At 38.4% G+C, this 25856-nt stretch overlaps 1 protein-coding gene across 1 annotated transcript in view; it reads left to right on the top strand.

The window, feature by feature from the left end:
* The first annotated feature begins 3030 nt into the window (after nucleotides 1–3030).
* Nucleotides 3031–25856, top strand: part of PLCB4 (phospholipase C, beta 4) — a 293921-nt gene continuing 271095 nt past the window's right edge. The window contains exons 1-2 of the mRNA XM_011998921.1: nucleotides 3031–3147; nucleotides 23229–23291. The gene's annotated coding sequence lies outside the window, so the exon portion shown is untranslated. The remainder of the gene's footprint in view (nucleotides 3148–23228; nucleotides 23292–25856) is intronic.

A 25856-nucleotide genomic window follows, 5' to 3' on the forward strand; every position in this document is an offset into this window, starting at 1 on the left:
AGTGAGACAGAGACATGAAGGAAGCCAATAAATGGTTTGTTTTCACAGAGTGAAACTACAACTCTGTGCAACTAGGGCCCAATCCACTGAGGACCAGTGTAGAACATGCCTCAGAATTTTCCTGTAAAAGGACACAGGTTGATTCCTTTCCCACTAACTCTGATCCGTCTGGTTGAGAGCTGCCCAGGGTCATTTCCAGCCTTCCCCCTGTGCCAAAATGAACACAACTCCTCAGCTAGAGAAAGCTCTTAGGAAAAGAATCACAGCATTTGTACTAGAAAGCTGTATGTGAATATTAGATTAGCGGGTGCTAAGTGTGAGGGGATGAAGAGTGACAAGTTGGGGCTACCATTTTGAATAGGTTGGTAGGACAGGGGTTTTTCAAGAGGTGACTCTTGAAAAAAGACCTATGTCTTTTTAAAATTTTACTGTTTCAAGAATGGGAGATATGCATCAAGAAAAATAGGATTCTTAAGTCATATTGTGTGTTAATAGACAAATAATGAACGTATATTTTGATCTTTGGGAATGTTTATATTATTGAAAACAGTGTAACTTTTAGAGAGTATTTGGCTATTTGGTCACTGATTTTCTTGACAATCTCTTTTTGAATACTGTGGCATCTTTTCATCTATATTCTAGGTTTTCTCAGTGTTAGACCATTAGACCTAGTGATCAGAATATTAAAGTTTTCAAAACCAACATTACTATCTTTTTTAAAGTATGGGATATAGTATCTTTAAGCATGAACTGCTTTTATAAAAAAAATTGGAAGCTATCACTCTTTTTATACATGTTCATTGTGAACTTGGTGTTTCGTGTTTTTAAACAACTGAATGATTATAAGTAAAGAAATGACTGCCTTGAGTAGGATAGTGAAATAGTAGGAAGTGAAATATACATTTTCACATTAGAAAAAATATGATTCCCACTTTTTTGTTGGGACAACAATGTGAAGAGTGTTGTTTATAATAAAATGACTCCAAATTGACTCACTTTGTCTAATTAATATACAGGCCTTGCTGTTTAGATGTTTGTATTTTACAAATGTATTTTCCAACACAAAAACACTGGAGGCTAAACTCAGGAAATTTTAGCTACATTTTTTTTTCCTGTAAAACAGTTTCACATAGCTTTAAAATCAACCTTTTTTATATTTCCTTACTTTGACCCAAATGGATGCAGTTATTTAATGAAATTGTATCTCTCATAAATCATTCTAATAATATTTGCAGTGATTATAAAAGGAAAGTACATAGGGCTTGCTAATTATGAGAAGACATTTGTTTGTTTGCTTGCTTTACAGTTACTTCATGCATTGTCCTAATGCTTCTTTGCAGAAATCTTTTAGTAGTTAGTGCCTCTCTTTTTGTGCGGTAAGCAATGGGTCACAGACTGTAAACTTTTACTTTACTAACTGAGGCAATGGCAAGATTTTAAGATCACATTAGGAAGTTTAGTTTTTTCTCTGGAAACTATTTCATTTTTAGTCCAATTTTAGTCTAGAAAAATAGGGTTACAAACAAAGCCTAATAATTCATTGCTTAACAGAAGTTAAATGAAAAACTGCAGTTTGCATCAACTTCCTGGTTATTTACGAAATCATCTTGCATATTCTTTTTAGCTTTGTGTAGAACTGGGGCTTATCACACTTTAATGTGGATATGAATCACCTGGAGTTGATGGTAAAATGTAGATTCTTCACATCCAACAAGCTTCCAGTTGATGCAGATGCCGCTGGTCTGTGAGCACCTTTGAGGAGCAAGGTTTCTGTGCTGGTTAATTTTATACATCAACCCGACTCGGCAAAGGGTTGCTCAGATAGCTGGTAAAACATTACTTCTGGCTGTGTCTGTAAGGATGTTTCTAGAGGAGATTAACATTTGAATCCATAGACTGAGTAGAAAAGAGTGTCTTCACCAGTGCAGGTGGGTATCATCAGCAGTTCACTGAGGGGCTGAATAGAAGAAAAGCGCAGAAAGGGTAAATTCTTCTCTTTCTGCTTGAGCTTAGACATCCATCATCTCCTGCTCTGCCCTTGGACGTCGGCGCTGCTGGTTCTTGGGCTTTTTAACTTAGACTGGGATCCCATCAATCCCCCTGACCCCCTATCTCAGGCTTTTGGACTCTTATTGAATTACACCACCAACTTTCCTGGCTCTCCAACAGATTGTGGGACTTCTTGGCCTCCCTAACTGCATGAGCCAATTCTTAGAATAAATCTCATTTTATATATATCTCTCTATATCCTACTGGTTCTGTTTCTCGAGAGAACCCTGACTAATACAGTCTCAGACAACTGGCTTCAGGATTCATCTTGCCTAACTGTGGGGGCAAAACCATCCCTGGGGAGGGGTTGAATGTTTTGAAAAACAAAGAGGTTTTGGAGATAAAATTAGCTTGAAAATTTTTCTGATTCAGACAACCTTGCATCAGAAAAATTTTGATGAGCCTTGCTTAGGAGTGCAAAAAGCACACGTTACAGTTTTAAGCAGAAAGGGGCTCTTGATGTTAAGTAAAGGACTGGTAGAGATTACAGAAGAATTTCAGGTACTGTAGTAATTACAGAGGCAGAACTCTTTTCTCCTTAGCAACAGTCTATGTGTGGGGAGCAGAAACTTGTTATAGCAGAGGTCCCTACAGAGAAATCTGTGTGTGCAGGCAGAGTCAAAAGCAATTGAAACAAGTTTGCACTAATGACTTTGGGGACCAGAGTGCCCTGACAATGGAATAGGAGGGCCATATTATCAGGGGTAACCTCTAATTTGCAATTAAAATGACTTCTGGGCATGTAAATGGACACCTGGGTGGGAGGATTGTGTAATGTGGGTGGCACTCAGTGAATTTCTTTATCTTGGACTTTGATGAAGGAAAGTTATTCCCCTGCTCCTTGCAAGCTCAATAGTGACAGATGGTTGTTGCTTCCTTGCTGGTTTCTGTTCCTAAAGGAATAAAGTAGGAATTGGTGTTCAGAATTCAGGCTATGGAAAGATACTGATGTTTGGGTGGACAATTTAGGTATAAGAGGACATTGTCTACTGTTATTCAACCAAGGCAAAGAAGGGTTGTGGAAAGTCATGAAGATTAGGGGTAGCCAAAACTATTCATGTGATCCTTGAGCAGGTTATTAACCTCTTCTGGCATCAGGTTAGTTTGCTGTCATGAGGGTAATAAGGCCTGTCTTTGGTGGGTTGGAGGTTTTATTTATGAAGGGCCTAGCAGAATATTTAGTACAAAGGTTCTCAGTAAGTGGAGGTGTTATTTTAGAAATTTATCTTGAGGTGTAGTTCATAATTAGATTTCAAGATGAGAGCTAGAGTTCTGAATTGAATTTAAACCTGAATTTCTTCAATACAGTATAGCGACAAAGCCCAAAGGGAATATAAGAGATGTAGGCAATGTAAGATGCAAGAAAGCAAGATGCTCAGTGTAGTAAGAAAAGGTAGATTAATATTTTCCACATATGTGGCAAAATACAAATTTATTTACAGAGCTCTTGGCACATTAATGGGTTAAATGCCTGGGGCTGTAATGATTAGAGAAGAGTTAAATTTTTATAATAACCAGAACTTAGAGAATTATTAGATGCGTCCAGGTCAAAGACCATGTGGGCCTCTCCAGTTGTCTTTTTTCTGATCACCTAGTTGCAGCAGAGAGATTTTATTATTGTCAACCTACAACTCACTGCCTACCCATTAAGCAATTCCATAGATTCTTTTCTAGGGCCTGTGCTGTCCAATATGGACACGGCTTACTGCAATATGGCTATTTTGCACTCATCATGTGGCCAGTTCAAATTGAGATGTGTCTGCAAGTATAAAATACACACTAGATTTCAAAGACTTTGCATGAAAAAATAATGTAAAATATCTCATTAATTTTTGTGTAATATATGGAATACATGTTGAAATAATATTTAGGATATAGTGGATTAATGAAAGATATTAATATTAAAAATTGATTTTGCCTTGTCAAATGTGGCAACTAAAAAATTAAAGCTATGCATATAGTTCACATTTTATTTTTATCAGATATTGCTGCCTAGACCACCCTGGGACCTGTATAGGAATTTCCTGGAGAGGCTTAAATCAAACTCCCCTGTCACCAAACAGAAATAAAACAAAACCAGGCTAGGCACAGTGGCGCATGCCTGTAATCCCAGAACTTTGGGAGGCTGAGGCTGCTGGATCACCTGAGATCAGAAGTTTGAGACCAACCTGGCCAACATGGTGAAACCCCGTTTCTATTAAATTACAAAAAGTAGCTGGGCATGGTGGCATGCACCTGTAATCCCAGCTACTTGGGAGGCTGAGGCAGGAGAATTGCTGGAACCTGGGAAGCAGAGGTTGCAGTGAGCTGAGAATGCGCCATTGCACTCCAGCCTGGACAACAAGAGCAAAACTCCATCTCAAAAAAAAAAAAAAAAAAAAAAAAAAAGGAAAAAGAAAGAAAACAAAACCTTATGCTGAGTCAGGAGAACTTCTGAGCTGAGAACCATCATCATTTCTCAACAGAAGAACTCTGCATAAGCAAGTTAACAACTGAATTCCTGTGGTAAACATGTTAGTTCCCTCTAGATATAGTCTCAGAGATATAACTAAGGTTTTTGTATCATTTATACTTAGCTTTTTCTTAACTTTGTTCTAAGTCAGCATTTGCCAACTGTTTTCTAAAAAGCAATGTTTTATCTCAGAGGTGTCTGTCTCTAGAACACATTCCCCCCTCTCAAAACAAATACAATAAAAGAACATTGAAACAAAAGAAAAATCACATAGTGTACTTTTGGTCAACATTTATCTTGCTGTAAAAATAGAAGCAAGAGAAGGTAGGTTTAATATTAAATGGTATTACAATTACTGGTTCTGTTTCTTTGTGGAATATGGGGAATCAACAAAGTAAATTTATTCTTTCTGATCCTAAGTTGTCAGGGAGTTATTGAAAGGGAATTTCAGTCCTATTTCTGCAGCAGAACTAATGTAAGAAAAGAATGGTAAATTAAATAAGGTCAAGATGATTTAGCTAGCTGCTTCAGTCTCCTGAATGATCTCTTGTAAGATGCAAATAAATGTAGGGCTTTGTGCTATTAAATAGAGTTATGGTTTTTATCTTGGAATGGATACTGTGATGTGGCTGAGTAGTCATATTAATAGGATATTTTTGGTCACTCACTTGTCCTTAGATTATCTCAGTTCCAGAGAAGGGAATCATGAAGATTGTACCCTACTCATGAGGAATAGAGGAGACAGTGTGTCAACAAATTGGAATAGAAAAATGAGCAATGAATTATTTCACCAGCATATCACTGTGTTCCCAAATTTTGATTTACCATTGTATTCTCTTTCTTAAAGGCCATCTATGAAAATAGTAGAGGGCTATTTTGACTCTCATTTAATCTTCGCTTATCTTCAATGTTGAGAGGGATATCACATGGCTTGTGATTTCATAGGAGAGTTTTAGGATTTCAGAAGTGCTTAGATAAGGTAGGTCTATACTCTTACATGGTGTGAGGAGCAAGAAGATAATATTGCAAATGGACTCTATTAATAAGTGTTAATAAATGTTGAAGTACTTTTAAAAGAAATTCCAAAATAGTCTCTAGTCTTTTTTGTGTGTTCATTTCTTTAGAAGCTATAGGCTTCAAAGCTCTGGATTGTAACACTAAACTAGAATCGTAACTAGCGAAATACATTGGGTTTGCCTTGGGAAAGAAGGATATGAAAATGGAGGTGTTTTTCTTCCTACCCTGCCCCATCCCAACAGTGGTGGAAAGTTTCATTTATTCATTCAATAAGCATTTATTAAACAGTGTAGAAACCCCATGTAAGATAACTTTGAGAATAAACCTAAAGGACGGTACCTTTGAGTATTTGCCCAAGTTGGCTTTTTCAGTGTTCCCGTCACTGATGGAATCCTGAGAACCCTGTTAGCCTAGCACTGTGTCTTTTACTCTTGAATCTCAGATGGTGGGGACACTGAAATCTAGGGGAAGTTGTTCGGTACCACTTAAAATTCCAATGTCTCTGGTTCTTCAAAATTGTCCTGAATTTCTTTAAAAGCATTATTCTTAGTCTTGAAACACTAGGTTATATTCATAACAAATGGTTTTGATCTTCACAGCATCCTTAATTTTCTGAGAGAAATGAACAAAAATTGGTATTCTACATGCCAGGTCTCCCAGATTTTTATTATTTCAGACAATTGTTGCAGCATGCAAAACTTTTAAAATTACAATTTACTTATTTTGAGTCTTATCTCTTCCTGCATGTTGATTCGTGCTCTCCACTGCATTAATCTTCATCTATTTACATTTCAATCAACCTGCTTATCTGTTGTTAATCCATCTTCTGGCTGATTCCTGTCAATCTCAGCCTACGATAGCTCATCGGGAATATATTACATAAAAGTCATCAAGGGCAGGGAGAGAGAATGGTATTCTGATTTTGATCTTTATTCAGAATTCTCAGTGACTTTCCCTCGGTGATAGCAGCAGATGTTCCCAGTTAGTTATTGAAAATGACAGTCTCAGTTTCCCATTTTTCACTCTTGGCTCTCAAAAATGGATACCAGCTACTTAGTATGTCACTGTGTTTTAGCTTCTTAAAGATTCATGTTAAAGCTATTCATTGTTTTCCAGACTAAGTGATTGTAGTTTCTTTTACTTTTTCAGTCCTGGGTTTGAAATCATTTCCCTTTCTTACACGTCTGAATGCAGTCCATCAGCCAGTGCTGTTGTCTCTGTTTTCAAAATGTGTGCTGAATCCAACAGCATTTACCAATGTTAACTGTTACTGCCTTTGACCACACCACTGTCATCACTCATTTGGACTCTTGTAGTAGCCTGTTAACTGGTTTCTGTGCTTTGTTCTTGCCCTGCTGTAGTCAGTTCTCCAAAAGACAAAGTGTTCCTTTAAAACTGAGGTCAGACCAGGCAACTACTGCTCAGAACGTTCTGATTGCTTCCCATTTAATTGAAAATCAGATCCAATCATTGTCTTTTTATATGATCTGACTCTCTTTTACCTTTCTGATTTCATCTCCTTCTGGTGTCCTCCTCGCTCACTTGCTGTGTTCCAGCTACATGGGTCTCTCCACCCTTGCAGAATACAGCATTCCCCTCAAGGGCTTTGCATCTGCTGGTCCCACTCCCTGTATTCCTCTTCCTCTCAGTCTCTTGAGGTTTACTCACTCACCTCTCTCAGGTCTTTGCTCATAAGTCACTTCATGAGTGACACGCTTGCCAAGGCCAGTTATCTCAAGTGGTAACCACTACCCCTCTCCTCCCCCCAGCTTGCTAGGAATGCAATAAATATTTGTTGAATGAGTAAAATAACTATTTTTCATGGAAAGACATTTAATTTCCTGTTCCGTCTATGGGAATAGATAAGGAATGCATAAAATGATCCTCAGCAGCAGAAGGTAGGTAAACATGACAACAAAGTGGGAAGAAATCAGACATGCTAAAAATTCCAAATCATATATTTAGTTTTTTTAAAGTACAAGCAGTAACAGAATAAAAAGTCAATGAGTTGTTTAAAAATGGAAATCTTCCTTGGAACAGCTAATATTTATAATCAGATCATTGTTATGCAATTATGTAATGTTACTGGTATAATTTTGTGTTTTCTAAAATATTAGATGCTCCTCCCTTTGCGATTAAATGTAAACTATCAATATGCTTGATAAACTGCCCTTTATAATAAAATGTACCTGTGTGTATAGTACTGTATGTATGTAATTGCATATGCATGTGTTTGAATTATCAATAATGTATGTTTTTTTACTCATAAAAGTTATGATGTATTAGAGTTATTTCCTATTGCTAAATGGGAATCTATTGTGATTATTATTATTGATGTAATATTAATATTTGTAGGTATTAGGTACATATATGCAACCTTGTGGAGGGAGTATTTCTTCTGGAACCAGATCTTTTGCATGTTATAACTGTGTAGATTTACTTAACTGTCTGGGCTTCTTGCCTTGTTTCTAAAAAGGACATCATAATGCATTACTTATTTAAAGGTAGAAATACATGGTACTCTAATATTTGACAGATCACAGAGAGTCATCATTTTAAAAATCACAACGAGATATTATCACACAACTACGAGCATAGCTAAAATAAGAAGGGAAAAAAAACTAGATGGTACCAAGTGGGTGAAAATGCAGAGCATCTGGGATTCCCATGCATTGCTGGGAATGCAAAATGGTGCCACCACTTTGAAAGACAGTTGGACAGTTTCTTATAGTGTTAAACATATAATACATATAACCCAGCCATGCCACTTGTGGTTATTTACCTAAGTGATGGAAACTTATGCATAAACCAAAACCTGTATGCTAGTGTTTATGGTAGTTTTATGTAGAGTCATCAGAAACTGGAGACAATCCAGATATCTCTTAACTAGAGAATAAAAAAAAAAATCTCTGGTACATCTATACAATAAAATAATGCTCATCAGTAAAAAGGAACAAATTATTGACGAATGCACCAACACAGATGAATCCCAAAATGCGTTACACTACATGAAAGAAGCTGGAGTCAGACTTGGCAGGCTACATACTATATGCTTCCATGCAGTAAAGGCAACATTATAGGAACAGAACACAGATCAGTGGTTGTGTGGGAGTGGGAAGAGAGACTGACTGTCAAAGGTGCCTCGTGAGGGAGTTTTGAGGTAATAGAATTGTTCTATGTCTTGATTGTGTGATGGTTACATGACTGTATGCATTTGCCAAACTCATAGCATTGCACGTGAGAGAGTCTATTTTACTGCATGTGAATTAAAAATAAAAATAAATAATCATCTTGATTATTAAAACCAGTTATACCTCTGAGGCCAGGCATTGATGAGTCCTAAATGTCCTAGGTGGGTGATCACATCTGCTCTTAGTTCCCCAGTTTATTTTACTTTAGTTGCCATGGTTTCCTAGAGTGGCTTTGTCATGCTTCAGATATTATTCATAGCATGATGAACTTTGGCTCTGATGTCAGAGGTAGCAATGGTGGAAAGCCTTCCCACATTCTCCCAGAAGCAATTTCATATTCTTAGAGGGACCTTGCCAGCTGACTGATCTAGCTCAGTGGTAGTGGTGCTGACAAAGGCTGGGATCTTGTCCTGCAACTTTGAATTTATAGATATATCAGCTGCTTTAGTTCCTTTATAAAAACCAAATAGAAATGAATAGGAAACAGAATCAGAGCAGGCTGTTTTTCAAACAAATTACTCCAGGCTATGGATTTGGAGCCCTTGTTTTCGATGTGGTAACTGTCTCAGGGCTCTGACATCAGCAGCTGTGTTCTGGGTCGTGAAAAGTTTGCAGACTCCAGCTCCATCAAAAACAAAACCAAAAACAAACAAACAAACAAACAAACAAACAAAAGCAAGTAACTGCTATACCACACTGTGTTGTGCCCCAGTGGACCAGCATATGAGGTAATGTCTCATGGAATAGATGGTTGACCAGTTGTCTTTGGTTAAAAAAAAAAAAAAAAATCTGATAAATATAAATACTAATCTAAACATATAATTTATAACTAGAGAACTTTAGACATTGGGAGGTTCTTGTAAGCTGTACTTACTCTTTTTCTGTTCTCACTTACTGGCTAGTAGATACATTTTATGTTTGTTGAGAATGTGACTCATGTAAAGGTTCTTGAGGTCATGAATCTCTTGTAAAATCAGCCTGTTTGCAGTTTTCTAGACTATTTTGGATCCTCTGTTTTAGGTATATCACCCTGCTTCTATACAGCTGCCTTAAGAGTGCTATAAACTTAAATTGAACAGGAAATCAGCTTCCTACCAGCAGATTAGAAGCGACTTACAATAAATTAAAACGAGATATTTTTCTCTCTGGCATTATTCTAGAGCAACAGCTCTTGAGTTTCCTATGCTATTATTCTTAGTTTAATTTGCACAGATCATTTTGTCTATATGCATAGTTATGTCAGTGCAGAAATAAAGGAGTGGGAGAGGACTGTAATTGAATCCTCACTCCAGGTTTCACAAATGTGATAGGCACTTTTCATGTATTATTCCATTTAACTTCACAACAATGAGTTAGGTAGATAATTTTGCTGCTTTACAAACAAGGAAACTAGGTCCAGGAGAGGTTAATTGACTTTTATTCTCAAAGATAGGTCTCTCTCACTCCCAAAACCGCTCTATATTCCGAAGGCTCCGTTTGGGAAAAGTGGTTTTTTTTTTTTCATCTCTTTGTCACTGCAGTGGGGAATGGAGATTGCACTGGTCTTTTGAGATTGAGCGCTAGAGCTTCCTCTTAGACCTGGTCTGAGAACCAGGTCTGTTCCCTGTTTCACTTTTCACAGTCCCAAGAGATTTGGCCTAATTTTATGTATTTCTTAAAATCTGCCATTACACATGTTTGATCACTTGGTTCTTTCTCCCCCATGACTACCTTTAGAGGAAAATTGAGTCTCACAGTTGCATGGCTCTGAGCAGCAAACCCATAAGGCTTTCTCATTTTAATAATTCTACTTCTAATCACCACAGGGAAATAAGAAAGCAAAGAGAAGAAGAAAAAATTAAAAAGATTCAAAATAGTTAAAATATTAGCCGTCGAGCCCAGTTTATATAGTTCCTGAGACTTAGTTGTTATTTCTTAAAAGATACTAAAAGTCTTGTTTTTCATAGAGATTACTTTCATATATCATTGGAACTGTAGTTCAAAGCAGATTCAAGTTGGTACCACTTATGAAATTTTCCAGTCACTATCCAAGCTCTAAGATTTTTTTTTTTTTGAGACTGAGTCTTGCTCTGTCACCCAAGCTGGAGTGCAGTGGTGCAATCTCGGTTCACTGCAAACTTCCACCTCCCGGGTTCAAGTGATTCTCCTGTCTCAGCCTCTTAAGTAGCTAGGATTACAGGTGTGCGCCACCGTGCCTGGCTTTTTTTTTTTTTTTTTTTTTGTATTTTTGGTGGAGACGGGGTTTTGCCATGTTGGTCAGGCTGGTCTTGAACTCCTGACCTCAGGTCATCCACCCGACTCGGCCTCCCAAAGTGCTGGGATTACAAGCATGAGCCACAGCACCCAGCCGCTCTAAGACTTTCATTATGAAACAGTGATGTAAAAAATGTCTAAGAAGTAAAGCTATATGTCATATTAGAAGACTGCCATTGGATGGGATTGGGGAATGTATATTAGTCTTAAAGAACTTTTGCGCCCAATAATAAAAGCCACAGCTACGTGTGATCATTGAACATTTGAAATGTGGGTAATTTGAATTGAGATGTGTTGTAGTGTTGGATTCCAAAGACTTAGAATGGAAAAAAAAAAGAATTTAAAATAACTCAATAATTTTTATATCGATTACATGTACATTGATTATATTTTAAAATTCTGTGTATACTGAGTTAAATAAAATACAGATAGTCCTTGATGGTTCTACTTATAATTTTTTCTCTTAACAATGGTGCAAAAGTGGTAACACATCCTTTAGAAATCATACTTCAAATTTTTGTATTTCCCCAGGCTAGCATATGTAATGAGATTCTCTTGCAATGCTGGGCAGTGGCAGTGAGCCACAGCTCCCAGTCAGCTGTGTGACTGCGAGGGGAAAAAACCATGAGATATTCAACGCTTAGCTACAAAATAGGCTTTGTGTTAGATGATTTTGCTCCACTGTAGGCTAATGTAAGCGTTCGGACAGCATTTAAGGTAGACTGGGCCAAACTCTGGTGTTTGGCATGTTAGGTGTGTTAAATGTATTTTTGACTTACCATATTTTCAACTTAGGATGGGTTTTTCAGGATGTAACCTTATTCTAAATCTAGGAGCATCTGTATATTATTAAAATTAAGTTCACCTTTTTAATTTTTAAATTTGAGGTAATTAGAGAGTCATATGCAGTTGTAAAATATAATACAGAGAAATCTCATATATCCTTTACCCAGTTTTCCTCACTGGTAATATTTTACAAAACAACAGTACAATGGCAGAACCATGCAGTTGACATTGATGTAATCCACTGACCTTATTAAGATTTTACCAGTTTTACATGCACTCATTTGTGTGTGTGTGTGTTTAGTTCTATGCATGTGTGTGTTTAGTTCTATGCAATTTAATCACCTTTGTAAATTCATTATGACACGACCACAGTCAGGAATGGAATTCCATCCCAAGGATCTCTGTGCCACAGCCATCCCACTTCCTCCTCTCCTCTCTAACCCTTGGGAATCATTGATCTGTTCTTTATCTATATAATTTTGTCATTTCAAGAGTGTTATAAAAATGGAATCACGTAGTATGTAACTTTTGAAATGAGGTTTTGTCACTCAGCAAAATTCCCTTGAGATTCATTCAAATTGTGTTATCAATAGTTATTTCCGTTCTATTGTTGAGTAGTATTTCGTGTTTCTTTTAACCTTTGTAATGATGACACTAGAAAGTTGAAAATTACATATGTAATTTGCATTTCTGGCTTTCATTGTGTTTCTATTGGACAGCATTGGTTTAAGAGAATGTTTGCTAGAAGTAATTAAAAAGCATATTTCTATTAAGATTTTCATGGAACTTTAGGTATTCCTGTGTTAAATGGTGTATTTTGTTCTGCTAACTTTAAATTTGGAAATGAGAAAGGGAGCAGTGGCTTTAAAAAAAAATCATTTCAAGAGAGTAAAATTATCTCAGTGTCCCTCCCACATCCCTCCTCCTGCCTTTTTTTTTTTTTTTTTTTTCGGTCAGTTTTTCAGTAAGAAACCCTTTGTATTTCTATCCACAAAAGAAACTTTTCATCAGGTTAGGCAGCAGAGGAGTATCTTGCAACCACTCCCATGGCATTCAGCACACTGGTTTGAGACTAATTAAATGGCTCATATTTATCTGATATTTTCCCCCTTGGGAGCTCCAGAAACTTTTCTCTTTTTCAACTTAAGCTTCAAAAAGAAAACAGCTCAGTTAGCTTATGATGGAGGGAAGAAACAGGACACAGGCACACTTCAGAGCAGATTAGAGCGGAGGTAAAGGAGAATACCATTTTCAATTAAAATTGCCTGGGGAAATTAGGTAGGCAGAGAATAATTACCTGGGTTGGCACACATCCAAGTTTCTGAAACTAAGACCCTGCTTGGATGTTCTGAGGGATCATTGACAACCACAAGTAGCCAAGGACCTTGAAGTTTATGTCTCATCTCAAATGTATTAGAGAGTTCTGGGTACAATGTATGGCTATTTTAAGTCAAATTATATAGCATGAGATGTTCTAACAAAACCCTATAAAAAACAATACCCTTGGGAGGCTGAGGCGGGTGGATCACAAGGTCAGGAGTTCGAGACCAGCCTGGCCATTATGGTGAAACCCCATCTCTACTAAAAATACAAAAATTAGCCTGGCAGTGGTGGCGAGTGCCTGTAGTCCCACCTACTCGGGAGGCTGAGGCAGGAGAATCGCTTGAACCTGGGAAGGGGAGGTTACAGTGAGCCAAGATCGTACCACTGCACTCCAGCCTAAGAGAAAAAGTGAGACTCCGTCTTAAAAAAACAAAACAAAACAAAACCCAAAAAACCAATACCCAAAACAAGCGATACCACAAAGCATCAGATTAAAGGAGATTTCTGTGACAAAATATACATTTCTGTGATCTCAGCTATGCGATCAACAGGACACTGGGGCTGAGATTGAACTGTAGGAGAACATGAAGAGGACTGATTAAAGTACAGTTTTAGTCTCCTACCTCCTTAGGCAACAGGCCCGAGTACATTAACAGTCCTGAGATAGCGTCTTGCAAGTACCAAGAAACATCACTGAGTAAATGTCCTAACACAAGGACTTGTCCAACCTAGTCATGCAAATGAGCCATTGAAAGCAAATCTGCTTTGAATGCAAATGTCAAGATTTAATATTGTACTCCCCACCCCAGCTCTACCTCCAGTGACCTATTACTATTATACAACTGCTAAGCACGGTTTCTCAGGGTCTGTCCTGCGTGTGGCTGGCGGCGTGTGGTGCCGTACTGCCATTGCTATGGGGGGATAGAATCAATGGAAAAGGTTTCAGGTTATTGAACTATAGATTTTTTCTTTCTCATTACCTAAAGGAGGGCCCACCACCTTCTCCACAATAGGAAAGGGATCCAGTCATGTTTCTTACTTGCTTCTAGTGTTAGGTTTTGCTGTGTTTTCATTGTTTCATAATCTCTCAATTTCAAAATGGTGCATAGTGGAAGAGGATTTAGAAGGAAGAAAAGAGAGAAAAAGGAATCAATTATATTTTTTCTCTTTCCTCTTTCAAAATAAAACACGGGGGTAGAGGAATATTTGTATTATTTTCTTTTTTAAAGAGATTTTCATAGACTTGCTGAACAAGGCAGCTGCTGGTCTATAGGGTATTTTAATCCAAATTACAGAAATGTACCCCTTTGCAGGACTGCAGGCCGCACTCACCTCTTGGCCATGGACATGAGCCGTATCTGTCTGAGTGCAATGCATGTGTGCTTGGCCACCGTCTTCTGCTGTATCATAGATGCAGAAATAGCCCTTATTTTATACTGTGGAAACACAGATGGATGCGCAGACAGTTGCCTTAAGAGGACGGGTCCCAGGGCCAGTGTGTCAGGGGTGAATTCCTGCTCCTTTGCTTACCTGTCATATGACTCTGGATGAGTGAGATGACTACTCTGTGCCTCAGTCTGCTCATCTATAACCATTTCTATTTCATAGAGTTTGATGAGATATAATGAGTTAATATACATAAAACTCTGAGAGTGGTACCTGGACATAGTAATTTCTCTTTGATTGGTAGTTATTACTGTTTGCTTCTGACAGTTTTGCTCTCTAATCAAACATGGTTTTGAAGGGAGATTTCTTAAGGATTCTCATTTTTTTAAGTCTTATCTAATAAGCCATGTACTGGTGGATATGTTAAGCAGGATTTTAATTATATTTAAACTTTTACTCTTTTTTTGAGACAGGGTCTTGCTCTGTTGCCTAGGTTGGAGTGCAGTGGTATGATCTCAGCTCACTGCAGCCTTGACTTCCCCGGTTCAAGTAATCTTCCCACCTCAGCCTCCTAAGTAGCTGGGACTACAGGCATGTGCCACCATTTCTGGCTAATTTTCTGTATTTTGTGTAGAGATGGAGTCTCACTATGTTGACCAGGCTGGTCTCTAACTCCTGGGGTTAAGCAGTCCTCCCACTTTGGCATTCCAAAGTGTTGGGATTACAGGCGTGAGCCACCACACTTGGCCTGCTTTTACTTTAAATATTAGTGTGGTTATGTATATGCTGGCTCTGTGTAACTTCCCAATAACCAAGTCAGTTGAATGAAAGAGCAGTTTAAATCGGTTGACACCATGTACAAAATATAACCTAATTTAATTACAACATTTTGGCCCATGTTATTAATTGGATACTCTCTCTTAAAAACAAAACAAAACAAAACAAACAAAACCCAAATTTTTGGTTCTTCTAGGTACTGAGTATGTGTTTGCTGCTTCTTTTAAAGAGTGTCACTTTTCTAGACATCTAGTTTCATAAGGTTTAGTTTAAGGTAAAGAAGAGAAACATCTCTTATAGATGTAGAACTTGGTAGAGTACAGATATTCTTTGCATTAGATATGGAAGCCCAAGAACATTTGGGACCATTGTTAAAAATGTACTGACTGGTTTTATTTAGCCTCTCTGCTGGTCAGTTAACTTTTCTTGTGACATAGCTGCAGATTCAAGCCTGAGTTACACAGACGACAAATGCATGCTAAGTTAGGTGTAACAGGCAGAATTCTAAGGTGTCCGTCCAAGACTACTGCCCCTTGGTTTACACTTCCTGTTTGATCCCTAGGAATGTCACTATGATGGGATGTCACTCCTGTGATTAGGTTATGTTGCATGGCACAGTTTACTTTAAGAATAAAAGTTTGTCCTCGGTGGACCCTAAAAGGGGTTGGATTCAAGAGAGAAGTGGATTCAGAGAGAAAGATTCCATCAGGGGAGATTCTCAATGACTGGCTTTGAAGATGTTGGGGGCCATGTGACAAGGAGTGTGGATGGCATCTAGGAGCTCAGAGTGGCCCCCACAGCCTGAGTGAACTTGTAAGCAGATTATTTCTCTGAGCCTCCAGAAAGGATGAAGCCTAACCAACACCTTGATTTTAGCCTTGTAAGATGCTGAACAGAAAACCCAGCAACTGTGTCTGGACTCCTGACCGACAGAGCTATGAGCTAATGAATGTGTGTTGCTTCAAGTCACTACATTTGTGGCAATTTGTTATGCAGCTGTAGAAAACTGAGACATGAAGGAAACCAGGCAAAAGAATGTAGGCTAGAAATTGCAAAGCCATTACCATTATTTAGAGAAAAATAACACCTATAAAAAACTTGTAATGAACCCCTCTAAAGAGCCCTGTTTTGTGTTGTAGAGCCAGTTACCCACAGTAAATGACAGACAGAGGAGCTGTAAGTTTTCTGGGCAGAGTTTACATGCTTTCTCAAACTGGCAGTTTTAGACACAGGGAGGGGCAAATGAATGGGTAAAATAGCTCTTTTTCTTGGTGTTTACTGCATGATGGCAAAGAAAAAATACAGAATAGGAAGTTGGAATCCCCTCCCTTCCATGCTTATACATGTTGCTGATGAGGGCTTTCATTTAGGGATCACTCACCTGGGTGGGTGAGAGGAGAACATAGGTGACGGAGTTGGCTGGGTGGAAGTGCTCTGGAAGGTGGGGGCTGTGGGAACCTGAAAACCCAAGCTTTCTCTGAGGGGACAGATGCCTCTCAGCTGTGGCTGAGTTGTCTGCAGCATTCTGTTGCCAAATCATCCAAATTTCTAAGAGAAGCTAGCAGTCCGGATATTTATGTGTAATCTCTCATTTTTTAATATGAATAAGCAGCTAAAACTTTAAAAGATCACCATGGATTCATATAAATATACATGTGGCCAGATCAGGCCCATGGACAGCCTCTCTGTGAATGCAGCCTAGAGAATTAGTATATGGGGGCAGTTCCAGAGACTGAGAGAATTGGAGGGTGTGAGTGCCATGAGTTCTAGGAGTTTTGTCTGTTTTTTTCACTGCCATATACTCAAACTGAGAACAGCATCTAGCACACAGTAGGTGCTCAATAAATATTGTAGCGTGAACCTCAGGAAACATAAACATATTAATACCTTACATGAATATATAAAATATGATTGCATTGGCAAAACTTGTTTCTAAGATTTGGTTACTTTTAATGTCTAGGCATGATATGATTTGGGCTAACACAGTGTCCTTTTGGCCCCCTCGCTTTCTTTTCTTAACCTGTGATTCATTTGGGGGCTTTTATGGAAGTCATTAGCTATGGCAGAACAAAGGCATTGATCCCTTTTGTGTTGCTTGGGTGCCCTGCTCCTCTCATCTCATCTCACTCTGACCCTGACTTCTGAGATGAATCCTAACACCACCTGCATTTTACAGACAGGAGCTGGTTTCGGAAAGGTGAAGACAGTTGCTTGAAACTGCACAGCTGGTAAATGCTAGTGCTCAGCTCTTCGGACTGCCAGGTCTTTGCCCTTCACCTCTGTGCTTGATACTCAGCATGCACTGGAACCAGTCATGTCAGCATCACCTGAGAGCTGGAGCTTCCCACATGCTGAATCTCAGGCCCTCCGTCAGACCTACAGTCAAACAGAATGTGCATTTTAACCAGATATATTGGTGATTTGTATGTTAAAGTTTGAGAAGCATTGTCCTACCCCACTGGGTTCTAAACTTGGGTTATTCCTGAATCACTTTTATGAATTTGGCCAAACCTGTGTTTTACCTGAACTCATGACTCATCTTTTCCACTTAAATATATTTGCTTAAAAAGAAAATACAACTGTGATAAATAATGATGGTAATGTGGTAACATTACTATTATAAGTAACTGTAAATAATTATAGTTATGTACCCAATAGAAGTTATGTACTCATTCAATAGAAGAATGATTCCATTTTCTATAAATAGAAGGTAAGTGCTAATGTCCATGCACTCTACATTACCTCTCCATGTACCATTGTAAAATATCTGTATTTTAAGATGGTACATGGAAACTGTACCATTAATAATAAAGTGTAATAAACCGTGAAGTATCTCTTAATGAACCATTAGTGGGAGTGTGTTCCACTTTGGGAAATAATGCTGTGGTCGATTGTAAAAATGTCCACAAGGTCTTTCCCACTGTACATTCATGGCTTTGCAATGCGCAGTGCCCCATCAAGAGGTGGGACCATTTCTCTGTGTTTTGAATGTGGGCTTGACCACGTGACTAGTTTTGCCAAATGATATGTTAGCCAATGCGATCCATCAGAGGCTTGGAAAGTGCTTGTACTTTGGGGCCTGCCTTCTTGCTTCTCTTGCAAACTTGCGAACACCAAAATAAGTGGCTACTGGTTTAAGCTACAGAAGTTTGAAGTGTTTGTTATATTGCACAAACTCACTGACACAACTGTTTTCTAACATTCTGTTTGCTTGCAAAACAATAATTTCCGTGTTCAGTATTAAGTCAGAATAAAATGATCTGTTTTGGTTCAACCTTGCCCAATTATTCTTCACTTTAAAACAAAATCTAAATATTGAATGTCTTGGGGGAGGACATTACATGCTAGTCTTTTTGTGTTCAGTACCTATATAGATTCACTAAAACAGGCATGGCAATGTCACCTTCAAATATTTGTAGTTTTTTTCCTCCTCTGAGAAATAAAAGCTTCACCCTTGGCTAAAGTTCCCCATTGCTTTGAAATAAGACTTTGTAAAACACTGTGGCATGATTAGTGGTGGTTTACAGTAAAATGTTGGTGTTTTCTTATGGCTTGAAGGCAGTTCCATATGTATGCTTTTCTTTTGTCAGGATAAAATAAAATTGGGTATTTTCCATCACAAGGAATCCCCTGAAGAATCACAATAAGAATTTTTAATATATATAAATGTTACCACTTACTGTGTTTTCTTGAAGAATGTGCATAAGTGTTTTCTCATTTTTCTCATAAGCTTTTTCTCATTATCAGAAAAAGCTGACTGATATTCACTGGCAAACTCACTGAAGTATAACCCTTTCTTTAAAGACTGCTTTCATGAAGTATAATTTACATACCATAGAATGCACTCACTTAAAATGTACAATTCAATGGTTTTTAGTGTTAATATATTCGCAGCATTGTGCAACTATCAACACAATCTAACCTTTGAATTTTCATTACCCCAAAAAGAAATCCCATCGTGCTCCTTTAGTCGTAGAGAGCCACTAGTCTGCTTTCTGTTTCTGTGGATTTGCCTGTGCTGGACATTTCATATACATGGGAACATACCATATGTGGTCTTTGCGCTTGGCTTCTCTCCCTTAGCATTTTTTTTTTTTTTTTTTTTTTGAGACAAAATCTCACTCTATCACCCAGGCTGGAGGGCAGTGGTGTGATCTTGGCTCACTACAAACTCTTGTCTCCCAGATTCAAGTGGTTCTCTTGCCTCTGTCTCCTGAGTAGCTGGGATCACAGGTGTGCGCCACCACACCCGGCTAATTTTTGTGTTTTTAGTAGAGATGGGATTTCACTATGTTGGCTAGGCTGCTCTTGAACTCCTGACCTTAGGTGATCCGCCCACCTTGGCCTTCCAAAATGCCAGGATTATAGGCATGAGCCACCATGCCCAGCCAGCGTAATGTTTCTTTGAAGTTAATTCACATTGTCATGTGTATCTGTGTTGCATTTTTGAATTGCTAGATAATATTCTATTACACGAACATACTACACGTTTTGTTGATATGTTTATCAGTTGATGAACATTGGGATTGTTTACAATTGGGCTATTATGAATAATGCTGCTAATATGAAATTTTACATGTAATTTTTATATGGATATATGTTTTCATTTTTTCTTGGGTTCATATCTGGAAGTGGACTTGCTGGGTGATACCGTTACTTCATTTTTAACCATTTGAGCAACTGCTAGACTGTTTTCCAAAGCAGCTGCATCATTTTACATTTCCACCAGCAGTGTACGAAGGTTCCGATTTCTCTAAATTCTTGTCAACACTTGTTAGGTCTTTTGATTATAGTTCTTCTAGTGGCTGTGAAGCAGTGTCTCATTTTGGCTTTGATTTATATTTCTCTAATGGTTGAGCATCTTTTCATGTATTTGTATATCTTTTTTGGGAAATGTCTATTCAGGTCATTTGCCCATTTTAAAATTGGGTTATTTGTCTTTTTCCTGTCCAGTTCTAAGAGTTCTTACATCCTGGATAAAAATTCTTTATCAGATTTCCTGTTCTGTGCCTTCTCTTTTCACTTTTTTGGCGGTGTACTTTGAAGCACAAAAGTTTTTAAAGAGGTTTGACTTATCTTCTTTTTTCTTTTGTTCTTCATGCTTTTGGTGTCATACCTGAGAAACCATTGTTCTAGCCACAAAAATGGTGTCACCCAAGATCATAAAGATTTCCTCCTATGTTAGATTTACTTTTAAGAATTTTATAGTTTTATTTCTGTGATTCACTTGGAGCTAATTTTTGTCCATGTTGTGAGGTAGGAGCCTATCTTCATTCCTTTGCATGTGAGTATTCAGTTGTCCTGGCACCATGTGTTGAATAGACTGTCTTTCCCCATTGAATGCTCTTGATACCTTTGTTGAACGAAACAGCTTTTGTTTGCGTTCACACTGATACAACTATGGGATTTGCGATTTTGTTTACCTATTATGGGAAAATAGCTTTCTTCTTTGAAAGACCAAAACATGTGGGGAGACGTATATAAACACCCCAGACACACACACACACACACACACACACACACACAGCCTCTATCTGTCTCTCACACACACACACTCATGCACACCGTCCCTTCTTTACCAAAGCCCCATGTAATCCCTTCATGACCCAGAATAATAGTATTTGAAAGGAAAAGTTGACATGCTGGAGCCTTCATTCATGTGTTACTACAACTCCAAGTCAGTGGCAATAGTTTGGCTGTGATATGCCAGTAGCTAAATAGTTCATGACAAATTGCTTACACTGCTTAACTTCTTTGTAGTTAAGTATTTCAACACTGGCTTTCCCAAATGTTGCAATATCCTATATATGCCCAGAATTAGAAAGGTTTATGGAACAATGAAGCAGTTTATGTTAGATGGTCACTAGGGAATTAACGAAGAGAAGGGAAAACATGTGTCCAGTCTCTAAGTCTTTGATTATGAAATGACTTGGGCAGCAAGTGGTTTCTCAAAGCGAGGAGCATGGTGTGGCAGGATCATTAATCTAGGAGCTTTTTGGAAACTTGGCCTGTTTCATAGCCTCAGGAGACATAAAAGAGTCATATAGTTTAATATTCCAGCTCTAGGTAGGCCACCTAATTATTCAGCATTCAACAAAGATTTATTGAGCATCTACTCTGTGATAGGCATTATGCTAGGTATTGGGGAAATACCTAATGGTTTTCAATAACACATAATCCCTGTCTTCATGGGAGTCCTATCTTCATATTAAAACATAATTACGAATACAAATGTAATATTGAAAATCTAGTAAATGCCATGGAAGAAGTGGCACTGTAGGGGCTAAACATGGGTGAGGGTGCCTGTGTTTGAATACCAGCTTTGTGTGATTCTTGAATATTCAACTTCTTCATTCCCTTTTCTATAAAATAAGAGTAATCCCAGTACATACATTTTTGAGTTTTTATGTGGATTATAAATAATGATTCAATCCATGCTTAGACCCAGCCTGCATCATAGTAAATTGTCACTAAATTAGTAAAGTCAGGGTACATGATGCTGTGTATTCCCTAATTCTGTATATTTGAAGTGGGATGTTGCTTTCTGTAGAGACTTTGGAGTGAATTGGCTTTTATTCCATTTTAATTATAAAAATAATTTGCTTCATGGTAAAATATTACATAATAGTTAAGTGTTAGGTTAAAATCAAAGACCCTACCCTTTAAAAATTTCCTTTTGGTACTAGTCCCCGCCACACTCAATGTTTCCTGTTTTCCCTCCAGATGCGTTATTTGTGTATAACGATATATGTCTGTGTATTTACATATAGATTAGTGAGGTTTGTCTTAACACATGGGGTCATAGTACCCATATTACTACCCTACTTCAGATTTTTTAAATTAATAAAATTACCTGAGAATTTGTTTCCATGTCTGTTCATATAGGTACAGATTTCCTCTCTTGTTTTGCATGGTGTAGTCTTGTATTATATGAATGTACCAACCTACCTGAGACCTCATTAAAGGACTCTGCTGTAGTCATCTCTATACATCGTGACCCTCACAAATTTCAATTCAAACTTTACAGACACAGTTTTCCCAGGTGTCATCAGTTGCTTCTGCCTTCTTACCACATGGAAATGGACTTCCCCTTACTTTTGTGTACTTATTATTATTTTTTTGAGATAGAGTTTTACTCTGTTGTCCAGGCTGGAGTGCAGTGGCACGATCTTTGCTCACTGCAACCTCTGCCTCCTGGATTCAAGTGATTCTCTTGCCTCACTCCCGAGTAGCTAGGATTACAGGCATGCACCACCACACTTGGCTAATTTTTGTATTTTTTGTAGATATGGGGCTTCACCATGTTGACGAGGCTGGTCTTGAACTCCACTCCCAAGGCAAGTGATCTGCTTGCCTCGGCCTCTCAAAGTGTTGGGATTATAGGCATGAGCCACTGCACCTGGCCACTTTTGTGAACTTCTGACACCACCTGGAACTTTTTCTCCCACTCCACCTTGAAAAGATCCTGAAATCTAGATTTCAGCCAAATCAGAAATCCAGTGTCAAATTCAGAATCAACATAAACAACTTAATAACAAAGACAATACAGAAACATCCATAAAAAAAGACTCTCTTTGCAGATAGATGTAATTCTGCTATAAAAAGAGTTTTTTCCAATTACAGTTCATCTAAGGACATTATACTGCTAATCAGGAAAAGATAATTATATTTACTGTGAGAAGGTTTTAGATAGCCTTGTTGTTCTATTGCTGCTTAATTATTTTAATAGATTAAGATGCTGAGTAGGATATTAGCAGCATTATAGAGACAGTGTATAAACTCTGTTGGCTGGGTGTAGCAGTAATAATTCTGATATGATGACTGTGTGTCTGTGTCTTTTGTTTGCAACTTACGCCATTTTTTTTTGTTTTGTTTTACTGACGTTTTTAAATTTACATATAGATTCTGATTTTGAAGTGCAAAGGATTGTTTTTCTCCATGAAAACTCTAAAAGTCCTTTACATTGATTTGTCTCGTCTGTGTCTGTTTCACAGAGGACAGTGCTGCTGTGAGTTTGACGAAGTGGACATCACCTGCAGTCGGTCCAGAGCTGCCTGGTGAGTACTTTATAGCCTGTGTGGAGAGTCTTTGGTTGTAGGGTATCCCTTGATCAAATTGCTGTTTATTGATTTATTTATTTTTTGAGACAGAATTCTTGCTCTGTCACCCAGGCTGGATTGCAGTGGTGCAATCTTGGCTCACTGCAACCTCTGCCTCCTGGGTTCTAGAACTTTCAGTCTGTAAGATGAATCCCTTCATTCTGGCTGATGCTGCTTCTGAAATGCCTCTCAAAACTGGTTCACAGACATCTTCCTTGATGCGGCAGAGCATTAAGCAGGATCTCCCAGCACTTTCAAGGTTCAAGTTTATTAATTTCACTACTAACCGTGGGCACTTTACCCTTTGCTAGATTTTCTACTTACTCTCTGCTATAGTGTTGCCTGCATTTGGTAAACATCACATGTTTTTGAAGTGATCATTGTCTATAATTCTTTCTGGGGAGAAATGTATGTGACTTGTTTTCAGTCCTGTGCAGATTTTGCTTAAGAAGATTCCGACTGATGTGAAAAATCACAACTGTGCACATTATCAGCAAAAATCCTCCATTTTGGGGGAACTACCAGAGAATGATGTAAATAAATTCTTCCAGTGCTCCCCTAATGGTTCATTTTACAAACCTTTAAAGAAACGTGAAAAGGGGAACTGGAAATATCTTTATATGGCTGATTTGTTTCATTTATAAACTGTAACTTGCCAATACTTGTATTCCAGAGCCAGAATCCTAGTGAATATGAGACATTGTTCTTTTATAATCCCTTGATCAAATTGTTGTTTATTTATGTATTTACTTTTTTTCAGATGGAATTCTCACTCTGTCACCCAGGCTGGAGTGCAGTGGCATAATCTCGGCTCACTGCAACCTCTGCCTCCTGGGTTCAAGCAATTCTCCTGCCTCCACCTCCTGAGTAGCATTACAGGCACATACCACCATGCCTGGCTAATTTTTGTATTTTTAGTAGAGATGGAGTTTCACCATGTTGGTAAGGCTGGTCTCGAACTCCTGACCTCGTGATCTGCCCGCCTCGGCCTCCCAAAGTGCTGGGATAACAGGCACGAACTGCACCTGGCTCAAATTTCTATTTTTTAATTGCTATTATAAGCAAAGCATTTGGACTATGTATCATTTCTTACCTTCAGGAACAAGAGGTCATTTTATAGCAATGGCATGAACCAGCAACTTTACTGTTCCTCTCAATAGGTCCTCCTGGAGGATCTGTTCCTCTGGGCTATTGGCATTTAATGGCAGAGTTTTTTCCTCCAGTGTGTTGCATATCATGTGAGATACTTCATTATCTTTTGGCAGTGACTGTGGCTGATTTTCTTCCGGCCTTTCCATGAGGGGAAGGAAGAATCGCACAACCCGACACTTCTCTAAGTGATCAGTGTTTAATGATGACAAGAGATATCCAGAAAGTAGATTTATTATTGAATGTTCCTATCTATTTTTAGTCAAGTGCACTATCTTTTACTACTCCCCAAGGGTGACTCATAAACCATGTCTTAGTAGGCAAAGAAGAGCTGGGGACTAGGAAGGACTGAATAATTCTCTAGGGACTTTAAATCAGTGTGGACACATCATCTGCTTTTCACTCCTTTGCCACATGAATCTGGACTATCCACTTTCTCTGTGTAAGAGTTGTATTACCCTTAAATAGGTCATTTTTCATCAGCTGTATTTATAAATGGTTCCTGTGACGAATTATGTGCTTAGTGAATATAAACACTTGATTCAAGAGTCCAAAAAAAAAAGAACCCCAACAGAGCTCAGAAGTTTTATTAAACATTTTAAGTTCAAAGAAGAAATTCCTCTACATTAAGGAGTATAAATGCTATACATTTAATTTTACAAAGGCTTGGCTGGGCGCTGTGGCTCACGCCTGCAATCCCAGCATTTTGGGAGGTCAGGCGGGCGGATCACGAGGTCAGGAGATCGAGACCATCCTGGCTAACATGGTGAAACTCCGTCTCTACTAAAAATACAAAATATTAGCTGGGCGTGGTGGCGGGCGCCTGTAGGCCCAGCTACTTGGGAGGCTGAGGCAGGAGAATGGTGTGAACCTGGGAGGCAGTGCTTTCAGTGAGCTGAGATCCTGCCACTGCACTCCAGCCTGGGCAACAGAGCAAGACTCTGTCTCAAAAAGAAAAAAACAACAAAAAAAATTTTACAAAGACTTTGGATGGCTCCAGATCCTGGGCTGAAGCACAGTACATGGGCAGTGTACTCTCGTTCTCACCCAGTAGGACCTGATTAGGAGCCCCAGATGTCACCTGGTGGTCGATTGCTTACGTTAGTCCTGCCTTCCTTCCAGAGAATCCTTCCATATGTCCCTCATCCTCTCCTAAAAACAAAACCATTTGGCCTCTAACATCATTCACTTGCTACATATCTTGAATTGTGAGTTGTTTTTTAAAACACTGAACTAAAATCTGATTCTTCTATAATATCTTCCCATACTCAAAATTGGAAACTTCTGGACTCTGGAACCTGAGCATTTCTGGCTTTGTCTTGAAATGCCTGCTTTACTTCCCCATACTTCCAACAGTGAGCAGCTCTGACTCTA

Source organism: Mandrillus leucophaeus, unplaced genomic scaffold (assembly GCF_000951045.1).
Source record: "Mandrillus leucophaeus isolate KB7577 unplaced genomic scaffold, Mleu.le_1.0 Scaffold116, whole genome shotgun sequence".
Lineage (NCBI taxonomy): Eukaryota > Metazoa > Chordata > Mammalia > Primates > Cercopithecidae > Mandrillus > Mandrillus leucophaeus.